The following is a 19,992-nucleotide window of genomic DNA, read 5'->3' on the forward strand; positions in this document are numbered from 1 at the left end:
GAGAGAGAAAGCGTAGAGCGTCCATTTCAGTTTTTCAACATTAGAAGGTCCCAAAATACCTTCTGAATTCAAAGAGAGATCGTGTAGAGCGTTCATTTTCAGTTCTTCAAGATCAGAAGAAGAGGGTCCGCTTTTCAGAGACAGCGAAGTGCAGACTTCAGTTTTTCTCCCTCCCCAAGAATAGAGGGTCCCAAAATGGCTTTCCATTTCAAAGAAAGAGGGAGAGACATTCATTTCCATTCTCCAAGATAGGGTCGTCTGCATTTTTCCCAAAATGGCTTCCCAATTCAAAGAGAGAGAGAGAGAGAAAGGGTGTGTAGAGCGGTCATGTTCATTCTCCAAGATAGGGTCGTCAGCCTTTTCTCAAAATGGCATCTCCCCATTCAAAAAGAGATCGTGACCAATTTTTTCCAGTTTTTTCCAAGATGGGGGGTAGAAGAAAACCTACGATGGAATAACACGACACACAGAGAGAAAGAGAAAAAAAAAAGCCATCTTGTCATTTTCTGATAGGGTACCGGTGTTCGAATACTTTTGTGACCGGCTGTACTGTAAAAGAGATTACTAAAAGATTCGTTTGGACGGATATAAAAAAAGATGTTAAACAGTGGGCCCAAACTTGTATCTATTGTCAGAAAAATAAAGTAACTAAACATACAAAATCAGAATATTCTTAATATCAAGCATCAGACGAAAGATTTAGTGTCGTGCACATCGATTTAATTGGGCCTTATTCACCTTCAAATGGATACAGTTATTGTTTGACGTGTATTGATCGGTTTATCTCTTGGATGGAAGTGGTACAGTTATCAAATATCACAGCATAAATAGCAAAAGTCTTTTATGAACATTGGATAACACGATTTAGTGTACCTTCTTGTGTTTTTACTGACAGAGGAACTCCATTCATTTCAGAACTGTTTCGAAATTTGGCTTCGCTGTGTGGAGTAAAAGTAAACCATACAACTTCTTACCATTCTCAGAGTAATGGAAAAATTGATCGTCTACACTGTACTTTAAAAACAGCTATTAGATATCATAATTCTCTTCATTGGACAGAAACATTACCAACAGTTCTTATGGGTTTGCGAGCTGCTCTACATGAGGACTGTAAGTATACAATAGCTGAAATGGTTTATGGCAAAACTATTAGATTACCTGGCGAATTTTTTGGAGAATCAAACATGCCCATGTCTAATGATAATTTTGTAAGTAATCTTCGAAGTCAGATGGCCCTCTTAAAGCCCTATCAATCCAAATCCAAATGTAAACAAAAGATTTTCATCCCAAAAGATTTGTACACATGCTCGCATGTGTTTCTGCGGGTTGACAGAGTAAAAAAACCTTTGGAGCCCCCACATGAAGGACCCTTTTTGGTACTGCAAAGAACCCCGAAATATTTTCTTCTATCAATTAAAAATAAACAAGTTAGTATCTCTGTGGATAGGTTAAAACCAGCTTATGTGTTACAACCTAATGAACTTTTGTCTCCAACTTCAAAAAGTGATCATACATCTGTGCCAAGTAAGCAAACGTCAGTGCCAAGTCAGCAACTAGAACAACCTAAAAAATTAACACGCTGTGGAAGACAAGTAAAACTTCCAGTTCGTTTCAATGACGTTATTGACTCTTCTTGAACTTCTAACTCTTTCATATTAATTTAAAACATAATTATGTTTTTCTTTGTGTATATAATTTCAATTTATATGTTTGTATCAGTGCTATTTGTATAGATATTTGTATCTTCTCTCCCACCATGTTTTCAGAGTAACGTTGTTACTGGTAGGGGAGTGATGTAGGCAACAATTATTATTGGTCATAATAACTACAACTACTTCTACGAGATAATAACTACTACTTTCACTTCCCCTTTAGTTTAAGTTTAGTTTCTAAGGTTGTCATACCTGAATCAGTAAGGAGTTAGTGAGCGCTGCAAAGAATATATAAAAAAATTGATTCTTGCTTTTGCTTTTTTAAATTATTATAAAAAGAAATTTGCACGCAACTACATATGTGTTTGTTTTGTTTTCGGTGCTGCTGTGGTGTGTACAAATGGATTGAGGTAAGGCTTAGCTGGTGTTTGGGGGGAGAGAGGTTTCGGGGTCATTGTACACGGAGCCTTTGACAAGCATTTAAGTTTTTTACACGGTCAAACTTTTCCGTATCGTTTGATAGAAAGATGATGGTTCTTCACCAGCTGCTCAAAAAAGTTATGATAAAGGTTATTTTTTTTAGCTTTTCATTAGCTTCATTTTTTTAAAAAACTTTTCATCTTAATGTCTATATTTAGCAGATGTCATAGTTTATTTTAAAAGAAAGATTAAATATTTGATACTTAGAATTGAATTTTTAAATTTAAATTTCGGAGTGAAATTTTGATAATATGGAAACAAAGAATAAATCATCCCGTGCGCAGAATCGTGAACGCAAAGCTGAGAAAGATACTGCCCTTCAGAAGCAAGCAGACGCAATGTCTCATTTCATAAAGAAGATGAAGACTACTTCGGACGTAAATGATGTTCACATTGAATCACCATCAGAATCGATTACAAAAGAACAGACATCATCCGGCCAAAGAACATCAGCTACATTGGATGAAGTTATTGAAAGGAGTGATGGAACTCCAAAGGAAGGGAATGATGATCCAAGCATGGAATTAAATTAATCGGAAGTTAAAGATTATCCAGATAATTCGATAGATGAGACTGGCATAAATGAAAATTCCTTTCTTCATATTGATTTTGTTGATCCTGCAAAGTGGCCAACTCTTAGCGACAAAGTGAGAACGAGTTTGTCTGAAATGGTGGCCTATTTAAAAGAAAGGTTTAATGTATCCGAAAAGTAATAAGGGACTTAAATTTAGTGATACATATTACAACAGAAAAATGGAAAACGGAGAATTAGTTCAAGGCTATTATATTCTCGTACACGGCTATTATATTCCATAAGTAAAAATTCTGTTTTTTACTTCTGTTGCAAGATATTTTCACCGATTGACAGTAGTAACCTCGTAAAAAACTATAATGATTGGATAAATGTATCTAAAGCGTTGCATAGGCATAAGACTAGTAGAGCACATATGAAATATTTCTTAAAATGGAAGGAGCTTGAGAAAAATTTTGAAAAAAAAATTGATTCCTAAATACAAGAAATATTTAAAAAAGAAACAAAAACATTGGCCAAATGTATTAGGAAGACTGATTGAGATCACAGAATTTCTTGGCAGCCAGAATTTAACCTTTCGAGGCTCGTCTGATAAGGCTGCACTAAAAAAAAAAAAAAAAAAAAATGGAAACTTCTTAAATAATGGAATTGTTTGTAACGTTCGACCCAATTATGGAATTTCACATAGAAAGAGTATTACGACTTAAAGGTAGAAGCAGCAAAGTCATTATTTAAACAAAGATAGTTAAAATGAAATGCTGAAAATTATTGACAGTAGTATAAGAGAGAAAATCTTTCATCTCTTCGAAAAGCCAAGTATTATTCTATAATTTTAGACTGTGCTCCCGATATTAGCAAAACTGAACAAATGAATGTTGTCATACGTTTTGTCCTCTGCAATGATGGAGTGGCAGAAATCAAGGAGCATTCTTAGGCTTTTTTAAAGTTGATGATTCTACAGGTAACGACCTAAATAGTAACAGAAATGTTGAAAATGTGGAACATTCTCCTTGATGATATGAGAGACCAGGTATATGACAACGGCGCTAATATGAAGGGGAAGAAAAGTGATCTTCAACATAATATCTTAAAAATAAATACTCGCGCATTTGTGTTCCTTGTGCCGCTCATAGTTTAAATATAATGATTAACGATGCAGCAAAGTTGAATGCAGATACAGTTAGTTTTTTTTTTTCGACAATTTAAAAGTTATACAGTTTATTTTTTTTCTTCTCCTAAGCAATGGGCAGTTCTTTTAAGAAAACATTTTATGTTTAACCTTAAAGCCCCTCTCAAACACTCGGTGGGAAAGCAAAATTAAAGCCATTTGACCTTTAAGATATCAACTAGGAGAAATCAATGACACTCTTTTTGAAAAATCCGAAGGTGAAAGAAGTGTAATATGAAGCACGAAGTCTGTGTGCCAAAATGAAGGATTATAAATTTACTTGTTCCTTGATACTTTGGCATGATTTGCTTAACAGAATTAATCCTTCAGCAAAGAACTGCAAGAAAAGGGTTTGAGTGTTACACTAGCTTTAAAGGCAATAAGTAACTTAAAAACATTCATTGAAGAATATAGACTTGACATCAATTACAAAAGTATTCTTGAGAAAGTAAAAGAACTTAGTGAAGAAGTGGATGGCTAGCCACAGTTGAAAACTGTTGATGAAGCTCGACGAAGGAAAAAGAAATGTCCTTTCGATTACGAGCGTGCTGACGAATCCCCTCAATCTCCAAAAGAGAAGTTTACGGCAAATGCCTTTTTTAGAATTTTGGATATTGCTTGGACATCATTAAATGAAATATTTGATGCAATGAAAACTCACTGCGATAATTTTAGTAACGAAAGATCATTCTCCAAATTAAAATTGGTCAAGACATATTTACAGTCAAATATATCGCAGGAAATATATAAATCAGTCAAGAGATAGATGCAAAAAAAATTATACAAAAATTTGTAAATATGAAATGCAAGAAAATAAACTACTCTCGATAATCTGTTAAAAAAAATTAACAAATGCTTTCTTCAAAACTTCCTTTTCCTATACAAAAATTAAAAAAAGAGAGGTACGGGACTTTAGCTATTTTGCAGGCGCTGTGTAAGAAATAAAGTTTTGGCTTTCTAAAGCAAGAAAATGTACTTGTTTATTTAAAATATTTCTTTTCAAGAGTTATGGAATGGGGTCAGATTTAATTTAAAGGCGAGAACGACTGAATGAAATAATATTCAGGTACATTGAACGCAATAACGGCCCATATTCCGCCACACTGTGTCGCGTCAACTGCATGAAAGTGGGTCGTACGCCCGACGACGCAGTGTGCGTTTCTTTGTCCCCATCTCATATCAGAGCGCGGTTGAATTCGTCCAGTGGAAATCGTAGTTGGACACTAGAGCAGAAGGGCCAGCAGCAGTTCTTTACGGATGAGTCTTAATTTAACATCGAGAATGATTATTGCGAGAGCCCAGAAACATGCTATTGAGCGCCAAGCATCCTCGAAAGAGACTATTGCAGGGGAAGAGATTTACTTATCTGGGCTGGGACACCAAAGAACGGCCATATCGACATCAACATGACTCCTGGTGGTTGCGTCACAGCCGTTCGATATTGTTATATATGTAACTGTAACTGTATCTATTATTATCTTTAACCATAACTGTATAGTAAATGAGTAATGTAGAATAAACGATGTTTGTGTACATCTTGTAATCATCACTGAGCACGTACCCAACACATATAAAATACAACACATGGCGCAGCCCGTTATTGATTAAAAAAGAAAATCTTTTTTGAAGAACCATGCAGCCTCGGTAAAGATATTCTAAACAAAAACATCATGGGAAGTTGTTTACAGTGAAATCGAAACTGATATCGCTGGTAAGTGCGTTGTTTATTTTTATTGGAAGTGGCTAAAAATACGTATATATAAACTATTTATAACGTTGCGCGCCTCCATCTTGCACGCAACCAAGAGGTGACTGTGAAAACTTGTATAAAAGATAGAGCCTTGTGAAGGGTTTAAGTCCCTTTTTATTCAACGTAATAAATTACAATTGCGTTCTCTTGACGCTTACAGACGGTGCCAACTCGGCAGTCAAATAAAAATAATAACCTGAAAAGAAACTAAAGACAAGATTCTAACTACGAAGTTCTCTAAAATAACTAACTCACCGCGTTTTACAATACCGCTGCTAATTCAGCAGACTTGAAGCTCACTGGAACGATTAACACTACTTCCCGCCAAGCACATAGGCCGCAACGCAGGGTTCTTCAATTCTCGCTAACTACCTCCGCGCTCGCTAAGTAAGAATATCACACCGAACTCGTTTCCTTCTACTTAAATCAGAATACTTCCGCTGATAATTTGAATCCTTGCGCGTTCTACTCAAATTTACATATTCTGGCATTGGCAGTTCCAGGGGAAAGTAAGGCTTGACAGGAAAGATAGTTTAAACTTAAAATAAATGTTAGTTAAAATAAATATAAACCCTACATTTGCCGCTGCCAGAATTTGGAAAACTTAGAAGCAGGTCTTACAAACGACCTGTTGTAAGTTTCTCTAATTCTGAACTAATTGGCGAGAACCTCGTTTACACAAAAAAATATCTTATGTAACCATTTGTATACTAAAATTCTGTTGATCGTTACAAAGCTTTCTTCTTACAGCAACTTTTCCTGGACTTCATCAATCAATCTTGGTCTTTCCTTCCAGCATCTGGAAGGAATAAGTATCAGTATCTTTCTACATACATTATAATTTACACTTTCTTGACACAATAAATTTTTGTTTTTAAACGATTCGTTTTTCTTAGTTATTGCTTACTTCACATTCATTCAATTTTTCAAGCATTAATTTAACTTTACCCTGGCTCTCCACCGTGTGTGGTGTCAAACGGGAATATTCGTGTTTTAGTCTTACAACACTTCCCCTAACCACCATGATTTGTTAGAATTCAACAACCAAATAGACACACCTTACTCGACATTCTACAACTCAATGAGCTACTTTAATATTCTTAAAAATTCAAATGTAGGTGGAGAACCCTACAAAACACATTCATTCTAACTTCCCCCTCATTCATCTTTAAACATGCAGGCTTTCGCTCTAAAGCATGACTTTACAGTTTAATACTTAAATTTTGACTTCATTGCTTTTAAGCATTCACTTTTAGCATCTACAATTTTATGCTTCTAGACTAAATTCTACTTTTACATAACCTTCAAGTATTTACATACATTTACAAATTTTTAATACATATGCTTTTTACAATTTACCATAAAATGAATAAGAGAAAATAAATTTTTACTTTACTCATTCTTCGCCAAGCTGGCGGCACTGAAAGTAAAATTCTTATTAATACAAGAATACAAAGTTATTTTTATCTCCGGCCAAATTTTGGCTTTAACATAACAGAATTAGTCTTTCGACCAACAGAAAATGCTTGTTTTTAGCTTTTACACTTAAAGAAAATAATACTTTTGCCTTAGCTAAATAAAGTAAAACAAAACTAAGTCTCAACCGAGACATATTGACTTTCGTCAAAACATAGAACTTCGTACTTATGCATAACATTTCGGAACAAAAGAGAAAAAAAAATTATAGAAGGTTTTAACTTATCTTTGAGTTTTCGATGCTTGAAACTCCGTCATCCGTTTTTGGCAAAATTGATCCCAAGTTAGAGGTTTCATGGATGTCAATCTTCTCCTTATTGATCTCCGAGTGTCGTCCACGTTGCTTTTTCTTTTGCGTCCTCTACATGCTGGCCTCTTGACGGAGTAATCGTCTGGTTGTTGGCCTTTCCGTTTCTGCCTGGGACGGCTGGTCTTGACGTCCTCCGGTCTGGAGTCCTTCTTGAATTTCTTCTGTTCCTCGTATTTTTGTGCCTCCTGCTGGCGTTTCAGTTTCCGGAACGGCGGCCTTGCTGGCACCTAACTCTGTGACCGTGTGCGCGTTCTCCTTGATGTGTAATTTCTCCTGCTATCCTTTGTAGGTGGTGTTTTTCTCTTTACCACGGTTTCTTTACCCGGTGCATCTGTATTTTTGTTTTTCTTAAACGCTGGAGTTTGAAAATTATTTTTTCTTTTTGATACCGACGTCCGGGTTGTAGAAGTGCTAGGTCTCTCTTCAGTTCTCTGTTTCTTGGGTGGTGGAATAGTTGTTGTAGTCTCTGGCCCTTCTATTTCGTTTAGACTTGAGTCCTGCAAGAAACTTTTAAGGATTTCAAAATCATTTGGATTATAGTATTTTTTCACCTGGTCGGGACTTGCTTTACAGATTTCCCCTCTCTCGTTCTTAAGATATAAGACTACTCCTTTGATTTCCTGAATTACATAGGGGCCTTCAAACTTTGGAGCTAGCTTTGCCATAAAATTGTCTGGGGCACTTGATAAAGAAAATTTCCGCTTCAATACTTTATCCCCAACTTTAAAATCTGCTTCCCGGCGTTTTCTATCGTAATATAGTTTCTGCCTATTTCTTGCCATATCCTAGGTTTTAAGCGCCTGATCAATCAACTTTTGCACATCTTTTTGTTTAAACTCCTGCTCTCTTTGTTGCACAAAGAATAATTTATCTAAAGGCATAATTAACTTTCTGCCTAAAAATAATTCTGCTGGAGTTTTTCCCGTAGTATCATGATGTGCCGTTCTTAAAGCATAAGCTAATTCATTTATGTAGCCATCCCAGCGCTTGTGATGTGTGCTCACGTAACTGCGAATTATTTTTACTATGTTTTTATTAACTCTTTCTGCTATGTTAGCCTGTGGTCTATACGGAACCATTTTGATATGGCGTATGCCAAGTCCATTGCATATGTTTTCAAATATTTGACTAATGAATTGTTTTCCGTTATCGCTAATGACTTTTATCGGTGCACCGTATTTTAAAATGTATCTGTGTAAGAATGCATCTGCGACTGTTTTGGCTGACGCGCGTTTAAGTGGAACAATTTCTATCCATTTTGAAAAATGATCTACTATTACTAAAAGAAAACGATTTTTATTTAACTCGCTCTGGGGGAAGGGACCAAGGAGATCTATGCCTAAAATTTCATTCGGAAATGTAGCGCGAATGCTATTTAAGTACCCGGCCGGGCTGTAATTAATATCATTTATTAACTGACATTGATTGCAGGACCTGACATACGCCGTTACTATTTTGTATAATTGCGGGAAATATACCGCCTCGCGTACCCTTTTTATAGTCTTTCTGACCCCGAGGTGGCCCGCTGTTTTTTCTTCGTGCAACTCCTTCAAAATGCTTAATCGAAGCGAGGCTGGGATGACTGGTTTATACTCAAGATTTTCGTTTGTTGTTTTCGTATAGAATAATAAATTATCTATTATTTCATAGTTTTTTGCTCTATTTCTTATCGCATCGATATCTGTATGCTCAAAGCTTTCGGGGTCTTTCAAATAAGCATAGATATTTCCAAATTCAGGATCAGCTTTCAGTTCAGTAATAACCGTATCTCTAGAATCTAAAATTTTTGAAGTCAACACAGCGCATTTAAGTTCATTTCCTTCATCGTCCAGTTTTATACGAGAAAGTGCGTCAGCTACATTGTTTTCCTTACCCGGTTTATATTTTATTGTGATATTATATTCTTGGAGTTTTAAAGCCCATCTTATTAACCTGGGCGTTAGGTTTTTTCCCGAGTAAAGTCTACGAACAGCCGCATGATCCGAAAAGACTGTTACTGGCGATTTGCCGAAATAAACTCGAAATTTGTGTACAGCCATTAATACGGCTAATGTTTCTCTTTCTGTAGCTGTATAATTCCTTTGTGTCTGATTCAACGTTTTACTAAAAAATGCCAGCGGATGGTTATTTTGCATAAGAACCGCACCCACCGCATAGTCTGACGCATCTGCCGCAATTTCCAGGTTTTCGTCCCCCTCAGGGAATTTTAAAACAGGGGCATTAATAAGTGCTTCTTTTAATCTTTCAAAAGCTGTGTTAGCTTCCGCTGTCCACGTAAATTTACTCTTTTTTCTTTTGATTACTAAGAGTGGTTCAACAATATTAGCGAAATCTTTTATGAAAGATCGATAGTAAGAACATAACCCAAGGAAAGATGAAAGTTTCTTGGCGGTGTTGGGCGGTGGGAAATTCTTAATAGCTTTTATTTTTGAATCTTGCGTTTCTATACCCTTTTGCGAAATTTTATAACCGAGATATTTAAGTTCTTTAGTTGCGAACTTGCATTTTGAGGCGTTAATTGTAAGACCGGCCTCTTTTAATAATTTAAAAACTTGTTCGAGGTCATTAATGTGTTGTTCCAACGTACTACTCGTTATAATTATATCATCTAGATAAATTAAAGTTGATTTTCCTAGGACAGGCTTTAGAACAATGTCCATAGCTCTCTGGAATGTTGATGGGGCCCCACACAACCCAAAGGGCATGCGTAAAAATGCATAAGTGCCCGATTTTGTTATAAACACGGTTTTGTGTATATCTTCGGGTCTCACAGCTATTTGATAGTAGCTAGACGTTAAGTCCAAAGTAGACATATATCTTGTCGATTTGATCTCGTCTATAACCGGCAAAGGGTAAACTGGAAATTTAGTAATACTATTTAGTTTTCTGTAATCAATAGCAAACCTCCAAGCCCTTTTATCCGAAGGAGGAAACTCGTTCTTTTTCCTACATAGTACGACTGGACTCGCGTACTCACTATTTATGGGCGTTATTATTTTATTCTTTAACATCTCCTGAATATGTTCTTCGATGATTAGGTCTTTTTGTTTATCATAACGATACGGTTTAGTCCTACAAGGTTTTTCGGCATTTAATTGAATCTTGTGAGTTACTATCTGGCAGTTTCCTGGTTTTTCTGAAAACAAATGAGAAAAATTACTCACCACTTGCTGTATTGCTTTACTTTCATGGTCATTCAGATGGCTAAGGTCCACTTCAGGTGTCTCCACAGGTTCCACCACCCTCTGGTCCATCTCCAACACCACGGAACTATCTTGAAAATTTAATTTGGCCCTCGCGGCCCTTAAAAAGTCCATACCTAAAATAAGAGAGTGTTGAAGGTCTTTCACCACAAAAATTAATACTTTGAGATTTTCCTCTTTTACCTGTAAGTTTAATGATAATTTCCCGATGCAGTGACATGTTTTTCCTTGCGCCGCTATAATTTCCGTATTTCTGGTTTTAAATAGTCGTATCCTATAAAAATTCTTTTTGAAGAACTTTTCACTCCTAAAATTTCCTTCTGCTCCTGTATCGATGAGGGCTTCTACTGGTACATCGCCAACCAGGACTTGTATAATTGGTAGCTGTGAGTTTTTTACGATGACCGTGTTTAAATGTCTATTTGAGGGTTTTTTTAAAGCTTCCGGGGTCTGGACCCTCCCTTTCACAGGCCCCTCTAGTCGTTTAAAGCTTTCCTTTCAATCTGTGTCTTCTGGGTACGCGGATGTTTATTTTCAAATTTTCTTTTTGGGCCTTGACCTTCGAGTTTCCATGCGTTAGCTTGATAGTTCTTTTCCCCATACGAGCGATTTCCATTTCTGGTTTCCTCCTTCCTTCGGATACTTTGAGAATATGTTTCCCCTCTCGCTCTTTCCGCTATTCTGCGATTTTGAAACTTCACCGCCAATTCGAAAAGTTCCTGCAATGTGCTTGGGTTTCTAATTTCAGAGTAGTCTTGGACAGCGGGTAACAATCTTGGTAATATTATTTCAATTATCTCTGCATCGGGTTTTTTTTCCATACAGCATATCCGTTAGCTTGATTTTTCGTAAAATAAAGTCCGTCAATTGTGCTGTATCCCGTTGATAGAAACTATATAGTTCGGCTTCCAGCCGTGCGCGATTTTCACTATGGGGAAGGCCTTTACTAACGATTTTTTGAAATTTTCAAATGTATACGTCGGGCTTCCAAATTCACCTAGAAGAAATTTGCCTATATTTTGCCACCATAGCGCGGCCTGTCCTCTTAGTGCTGATGTGGCGATGGCAACTTTTTGTCTTTCAGGCACAGGGTAGAGCTGAAAGTGGTTTTCTAGACCTTCTAAAAATACCGCCACCGAATTTTTTCCGTCGAAATGGACGTTTGGCTTGATTGATGTTCTCAAAGTCTGGACCAGGTATCCAAATCCTTCTAACTGAGTTGTCATTTCTTGGTGTTGTCCAGCGGCTTCCATCCAATTTTCGGCCATTTCAGTTCGATAATTGTTCGGGCGCCAATATAACGTTGCGCGCCTCCAACTTGCACGCAACCAAGAGGTGACTGTGAAAACTTGTATAAAAGATAGAGCCTTGTGAAGGGTTTAAGTCCCTTTTTATTCAACGTAATAAATTACAATTGCGTTCTCTTGACGCTTACAGACGGTGCCAACTCGGCAGTCAAATAAAAATAATAACCTGAAAAGAAACTAAAGACAAGATTCTAACTACGAAGTTCTCTAAAATAACTAACTCACCGCGTTTTACAATACCGCTGCTAATTCAGCAGACTTGAAGCTCACTGGAACGATTAACACTACTTCCCGCCAAGCACATAGGCCGCAACGCGGGGTTCTTCAATTCTCGCTAACTACCTCCGCGCTCGCTAAGTAAGAATATCACACCGAACTCGTTTCCTTCTACTTAAATCAGAATACTTCCGCTGATAATTTGAATCCTTGCGCGTTCTACTCAAATTTACATATTCTGGCATTGGCAGTTCCAGGGGAAAGTAAGGCTTGACAGGAAAGATAGTTTAAACTTAAAATAAATGTTAGTTAAAATAAATATAAACCCTACATATTTAAAGTCCTAAATTAAATATGGATGGATTAAAGCCACCAAGTAATAAGTTTCGAAGGAAATTTAAGCGAAAATTGGAAGAAATGGAAACAAAAATTCCAAATTTATATGTTAGCGTCTGGTGGTATTACTAAATCACCTGAAATTAAAGTAGTTATTTTATTGCATATAATTGGTGAAGAAGCACTTGAAAAATTTAATACTTTTAATTTAAGTGAAGAAGATAAGAAGGATGTTGACAAAGTAATTGAAGCTTTCGAAAATTTTTGCATACCGAAAGCAAACGAAAGTGTTGATAGATATATATTTTTCTGTCGAACACAACATGTAGGTGAATCGTTTGATGATTTCTTAACCGATTTAAAGAAATTAAGTAGCAACTGTGGATTTGCAGAATTAAAAGATAGTTTAATAAGGGATAGAATAGTAAGTGGAATTCTAAATAAAAATCTCAAAGATAGATTATTAAGGGAAGATCAGTTAACATTGGAGAAATGTATTAAAATGTGTAAAGCTTCTGAATTAGCAGAACTTCAGCTGAAAACTTTAACTGAAGAAAATAAAATAGAAGCTATCAAACGTAATAAATTTCGACCTTCAGAGGAAAAAAGTCAGCCTTGTAAGAAAGACTTTCATGTAAAACAAAAGCAACAAAGTACTAAATCTTCTTCAAACTATCAAGGAAATAAGTACAATAAGCTGAAACCATTTAGAAAATGTGGAACTTTTCATAAGTTATACGATTGTCCTGCTTATAATAAGATTTGTTTGTACTGTAAAAAGATAAATCACTTTTCTAAAATGTGCACTTATAAAAATGTTAATGTTGTACAGAATAATTTAGAGCATGAGTTACATAATAATGGTAATGAATATATTTTAGGGTCAGTAGAAGATATAAATCCATTTTCTAAAAATAAAACCGAATGGTTTGAAAAACTAAAAGTAAACATATCTAAATATTTATTTGTTAAGTTGGATACTGGAGCTCAGTGTAATGTGCTACCATTGCCTAAATTTAAACAATTAAATTTAAGAGAGAAATGTTTGACTAAATCAAAAGTTACTTTAAATAATTACAATGGTACTGCAATTGATGTAGTTGGAAAATGTAAATTATTATGTGAAACATCAAAAGGGGACAAGGATGAAGTAGAATTTCAAGTCGAAGCATATGATAAAACTGTTCCAGCTATTTTAGGTTTACCTACATTGCAAAAATTAAACCTATCTGGTATGTGATAATGTTCTCTCAGTATATTTTGGTTAAGGTGCTGAGGATCTAAACACACTCTTAAATTTCCATCCTTTTTCCTTACTACCACTAATGAATTCACGAATTCTGTTGGTTGGTTAACTTTCTTTATAATACCATCTTTTTCCATCCTTGCTAATTCCTTTTTTAATGGATTTAATAAGCTAAGTGGAATTTTCCTACAGGGTTCTATTTTACCAACAGCTCCTGGTTTTAATTTAATATGATATGTATATCCAGTTAAATTCCCAGTTCCTTTAAACAAATCTTGATATCCTTTTAAAAGTTCTGGTAACTTTTCATTAGAATTTTTTTACAAAGGATTTGTACAGTAAATCCTGATTCTAATGAAAAGTTACCAGAACTTTTAAAAGGATATCAAGATTTGTTTAAAGGAACTGGGAATTTAATTGGATATACATATCATATTAAATTAAAACCAGGAGCTGTTGGTAAAATAGAACCCTGTAGGAAAATTCCACTTAGCTTATTAAATCCATTAAAAAGGAATTAGCAAGAATGGAAAAAGATGGTATTATAAAGAAAGTTAACCAACCAACAGAATTCGTGAATTCATTAGTGGTAGTAAGGAAAAAGGATGGAAATTTAAGAGTGTGTTTAGATCCTCAGCACCTTAACCAAAATATACTGAGAGAACATTATCACATACCAACCTTTGAAGAAATTTCATCTCAAATGACAAATGCAAAGGTCTTTAGTATTTTAGATGCAAACAAAGCATTTTGGCAAATTAAACTGTCAGATTCAAGTTGTGAATTTACTACATTTAACACTCCGTTTGGTAGATATTGTTTTTTGAGGTTGCCATATGGACTGAGTTCATCACCAGAAGTTTTCCACAGAAGTTTTTCTGAAATTTTTAGTGATTTAGAAGGAGTTCAAATATATATAGATGACTTATTAGTTTGGGGTAAAGATAAAAAGAACATGATTTAAGATTAAAGAAGTTGTTGGACAGAGCCAGAGAAAAGAATGTTAAATTTAATTTAAATAAATGTAAATTTGGGCTGAATGAAGTGAAATATATGGGACATATATTTTCTAAAGATGGTTTAAAACCAGATGAAGACAAAATTAAGGCTATTCTAGATATAAAACCATCAAAAAATGTGAAAGAATTAGAAACTTTCCTAGGAATGATTACATATGTTTCTAGATTTATACCTAATGTATCAGAATTGACATCATGTTTAAGAGATTTGTTGAAAAAACAAGTTATCTGGAACTGGAATGCAACACATGGAAAAGCATTTAGAAGACTAAAAGATGTCTTGGTAAATAAACCAGTTTTACAGTATTATGATATAAACATGCCAGTAGTTTTATCCGTAGATGCATCTCAAGAAGGACTAGGAGCAGTCTTACTGCAGAATAATTTACCAGTGGCATATGCATCTAAGGCATTAACAGATACACAGAAGAATTATGCTCAAATTGAAAAGGAAACTTTAGCTATTGTATTTGCGTGTGAGAAATTTCACCAGTATATATTTGGAAAAAATATTACTGTGGAAAGTGATCATAAACCACTGGAATCAATTTTCAAAAAACCATTAAATAAATGTCCTGTAAGACTACAAAGAATGCGTATAAGATTACAGCCATATCAGTTTGAGATAAAATATAAACCAGGAAAAGAACTTTTTATAGCGGATGCATTATCAAGATCATTCACTGATGAAGGATCTGATTTCTTTGAAGGAGATATAGAAGCTCATGTGGCACTGGTTCTAGAATGTATACCAATGTCTAATGGTAAAATGGAAGTTTTTCAACTGGAAACAGAAAAAGATGAAGAACTACAAGTTTTAAGAAAATTAATTAAAACTGGATGGCCAGATGAAAAATGTATGGTTCCAGAACTGGCAAAACCATATCTTAACTTCAGAGAAGAACTATCAGAAGCAAATGGATTAATATTTAAAAATTCCTGTGTTGTTGTACCAAGAAGTTTACGAAAAGATATGTTAAGCAGAATTCATTATGGTCATTTAGGAGTAGTAAAATGCAAGATTAAAGCAAGAGAAATATTATATTGGACAGGAATGTCCAAAGAAATTGAAGATTTGGTACTGAATTGTCAAACATGTTTAAGTTTACAAAAAGCTAATACTAAAGAACCAATGATATCTAAAGAAATACCTAATGGTCCATGGGAAGTATTGGGAACAGACCTCTTTTACTTTCAAGGAAGGGATTATCTAATAGTTATAGATTATTTTAGCAAATATGTTGAAATTGGACATTTGGAAGATTTGTCAAGTGTATCAGTGATAAAGCAATTGAAATCAATTTTTGCAAGACATGGTATTCCGAAAATAGTATATTCGGATAATGGTCCACAATATAATTGCAGGAAATATAAAGATTTTGCAAGAAGATGGAATTTTGAAACCAGAACTTCAAGTCCTAAATACCCACAGTCTAATGGAATGGTTGAAAGACATATTCAAACTGTCAAGCGAATGTTAGAAAAAGCTGTAGTTGACAACAAAGATCCATATTTAGTTTTACTGGAATATCGTAACTCTCCTATTTCAGATGAAATTAAGTCACCTTCTGAATTGATGTTTGGAAGAAAAGTAAATGGATTGATGCCTATAAAAGAGAATTTTGTCCAAGCTAAACGATATGAAGACCATAAACAACATTTACTGAAGAGACAAACCCTACAAAAAAGTTATTATGATAGGAATGCAAGACCAAAACCACTGAAAACAGGAGATCATGTTTACATAAAAGAGAAAGGAAAAAACTAAATGAAAGAGGGAAAATTATAGAAGAAGCAGAAAGACCACGTTCATATAGGATTATAAGAAGAGATGGAAGAATTGTAGAAAGGAACAGAAGAGACCTTCTTAAAGGAACTAATCAGGAAGAGTTTGCAATACAAAACAACTATGAGAATGAAGTTATAGATGAACCCGAGATACATGAAAATAGTAGGAGCACTACAAATTTAGATGTGCCTGTAAGTCCTTCAAAATCTAACAGAAGTGTTGTGTCACCAAATAGTGAAAGAGGTACAGTATCATCAAATTTTTCAAATTGACATAACTACGTCACTCTGTTAAGAAACCTTATTATTTAAAAGAATATGTTTAATTTTACTACTATTATTATTTTTTATAAAAAAGGGAGATGTTATATATGTAACTGTAACTGTATCTATTATTATCTTTAACCATAACTGTATAGTAAATGAGTAATGTAGAATAAACGATGTTTGTGTACATCTTGTAATCATCACTGAGCACGTACCCAACACATATAAAATACAACACAGATATAGTGACGAAATTTAACACACTTCTTGCGCATCCTTTTGTCGATGCAGTGGGTACCGACGCTATAGTTATGGACGATAACTCTATAGCTGGAGTGGTGCCAAGTTATCTAGAGAGTGAAACCACTTCACATCTGCCGTGGCCTGCTAGACCTGAATCCGATAGAGCATGTTTGGGGCATGTTCGGATAACATGTCGCAATGTGCCGCCAGGTACCCTTCACGAGTTCCGCCATGCATTACTACAGGAATGGGCGCTACTGCCATAACTAGCGATCAATGACACTATTGCCAGCTTGCTTCGTCGTTATTAAGCGTGCATTTCAGTAGAGGGTTCAACCGTTATTTGCTGGATGTTTGCATTGCACATGTTTCCGACCCATTTGGTCTTTCGCGATGTGATGGTCGTAATACATGTGTCTTTGTATGTCTTTTCTTTATTGTTTGCTGTATGGTCTAGTAATGCCACATCAACATCTTGGCTTCTTGGATAAATTTCAGGCATATCCATTAAATAGTTTTTGTGTTACGTGTTTTGCCTTTGTTGCGTATTTTTTTAGAAGCAGTGTAGTATATTGTTGTACTTTATTGTAAAACAGCTCTGCGTTTTTAAGCTGAGGACCGAGAGACTGTGTTTAAGAGTAGCCGCACTTACGTGAGCTTGATATACTGATGTTCTACGAGAAAAATATTTAAGTAGCTTGAACCTCATACATTGAAGCAAAAAGTAAATAAATGATATAAAAATTAAAATAATTAAATTCAATTAAATGGTTACATATACAAATAAAATAGATTCAAAAAAGTGTTCCAGAAAGTTTTGTACGCGGGTTCAGAGAGCAAACATGCTTTTCTGAATTCCCTGAACACAAACTCGAAAGTATACTGACAAATAATAATGCAAAAATGCTGGTATCCAATACAGCTGTACTCAAGCATGCAGATGGCCCTGCAATAGCAATGCATCCAAAAAGTGATCTTTTGTTGTTTCATTCTTATTTCATCCATACACTTGGCACTAACCATAGCATTTGCTGCAAAGTTTTGTTATATTCCATAAATAAGTGCCTCGAATGAATAACCAATAATGTTTATACGATAAAGATATATAAAATGAGAATCGCTGATAGACTGAAAGCAGAGCAATGCTAAGGTCAAGCTGTAAGGCAGTTTGATGTAACTCTTAGTGTCACTTGCAATTTGTGGAAATAAATTCAAGGGAACCGTGTCCATAGAAGGCATGCGAAGCTAAAACTCACAATACCCAGTGTAGGCTGTTATGAGAAAGGTATACTTTTTTTTCCTTGCCAGAAAACCCTTTGTTTGAGTCCTGCTCATTCTCTCACACAAGAAAGCGTTTTTGACATGGTATAGAGAACTTCAGCCTTGGATTCAAGTTCGCTGCGGTGATCTAGACACTGTGTAGAGTACCTCACTTTGGAATTCTAAGTTAATGTTGGAAGTGAGGAATTTAAGAACTGATAAGCGAATAATCGCATGAGTTCGGTGACAAGAAACAACAAGATAGAAGGGTAACTAACCCTTTACTTTCTAATAGAATTTAACAAAACTCCGCCTGGTAGTGTACAAGCGAAACCTGCACTTGGACTTGAACTTAAAAGACTAAGAATTAAACTAACACTAAGATTAACTAAAATGGGAACAGGTGACAGGTGACGGAGGACGGGGACGCCTGGTGTTTAACGGAGGTAAACAGACATATGTCCCACGCCCTTCCCTATATAGATACAAGAACTCCCTGTGGTCCCACAAGGGCGCACTGGGAGTTACTGAGCCTTCATGAAAAAGTTTACATGGCCATACAGGGGCTATTCCAGTTTGACATTGGTTCTGTACAGATTCTTATGTTAATGGTTGACCTGGGTATTCATAGGCCATAATGCATACATGAAACAAAACATTACATACATGATATATGACATGACATTAAACTTATACATAATACTTGCATGAATTAGTACATACATACTTTACACTTCACATGACATTAGACTACACATACATAATGCATGACATTAATCTACACTTATTAGAGTTATAACCTGACTGTATACTACGTTAAGCTAATTGCATTGCGAACTTGCTAAGTTACTTTATAACTGGATTACTTATAGTTTACATTATTGCTATTACTTCTTAAATGACATTATGCTATATAACAAGATAGGCACACATACTTTGCCTTATAATCATATATGCGTTACTTAAAATAATACACATGGGGCACGCGTTACACGCGCTAATGACTACATTACCGATTACGTTATGTTAAAAGTACACATAGTACGACGTATTACACTCATTGATTAAATTACTTACACTACACTATTACTTACATTACACAGTTACTTATACACTTACATATTTACAATTTTAGACATAACACCTGCTAAGTTACAATAGAGACATAGAATTATTGCGCTGTGTATGCTATTATTCCTATGTTGGTTGGCAGACATCCTGCCCTAGGGCGCTCAGCTGCTGTATAATTTTACCTATATTTCTTATCGCAGGTGCGTGTTTGATGATGAACCTCTTGTAAGGTACTATATCCGTAGTGGGATATGGTAGGTGATGGCTCGTCGTGAGGCTACAGTTGAACACGTAGTGGTCGGGGGAGCCAATTTCCCCACACACACAAGCTTCTGTCATGGAGATAGCACGCTTATAAAAGAAGGTGGGAAAAGAGCCATGCCCCGTGATATAGTTTACTAAAGGGGGTATGGCCTGTAAGCGTTCTTTATCTACTACAGGGTAGAATTCGAAAGTCCTTCTGCCGGTATCTCCATTCTCCCATTCGTGTTGCCATTGTTTATTCCCTATGTCTCTTAGTTGTCTTTTTAAAAATGACGGCGGGATTAGTGCTGAGACAGCCTGTGCATTATTGTTGATTGCTGCCTCATTGGCCAGTTGATCTGCCATCTCATTGCCTGCGATCCCAGAGTGGCCTCTTACCCATTTTAGCTTGATGTTAGATTGCT

The sequence above is a fragment of the Stegodyphus dumicola genome, chromosome 1 (assembly GCF_044657685.1).
Source record: "Stegodyphus dumicola isolate Sdum_Otavi_A_Nest chromosome 1, ASM4465768v1".
In the NCBI taxonomy this organism is placed as follows: domain Eukaryota; kingdom Metazoa; phylum Arthropoda; class Arachnida; order Araneae; family Eresidae; genus Stegodyphus; species Stegodyphus dumicola.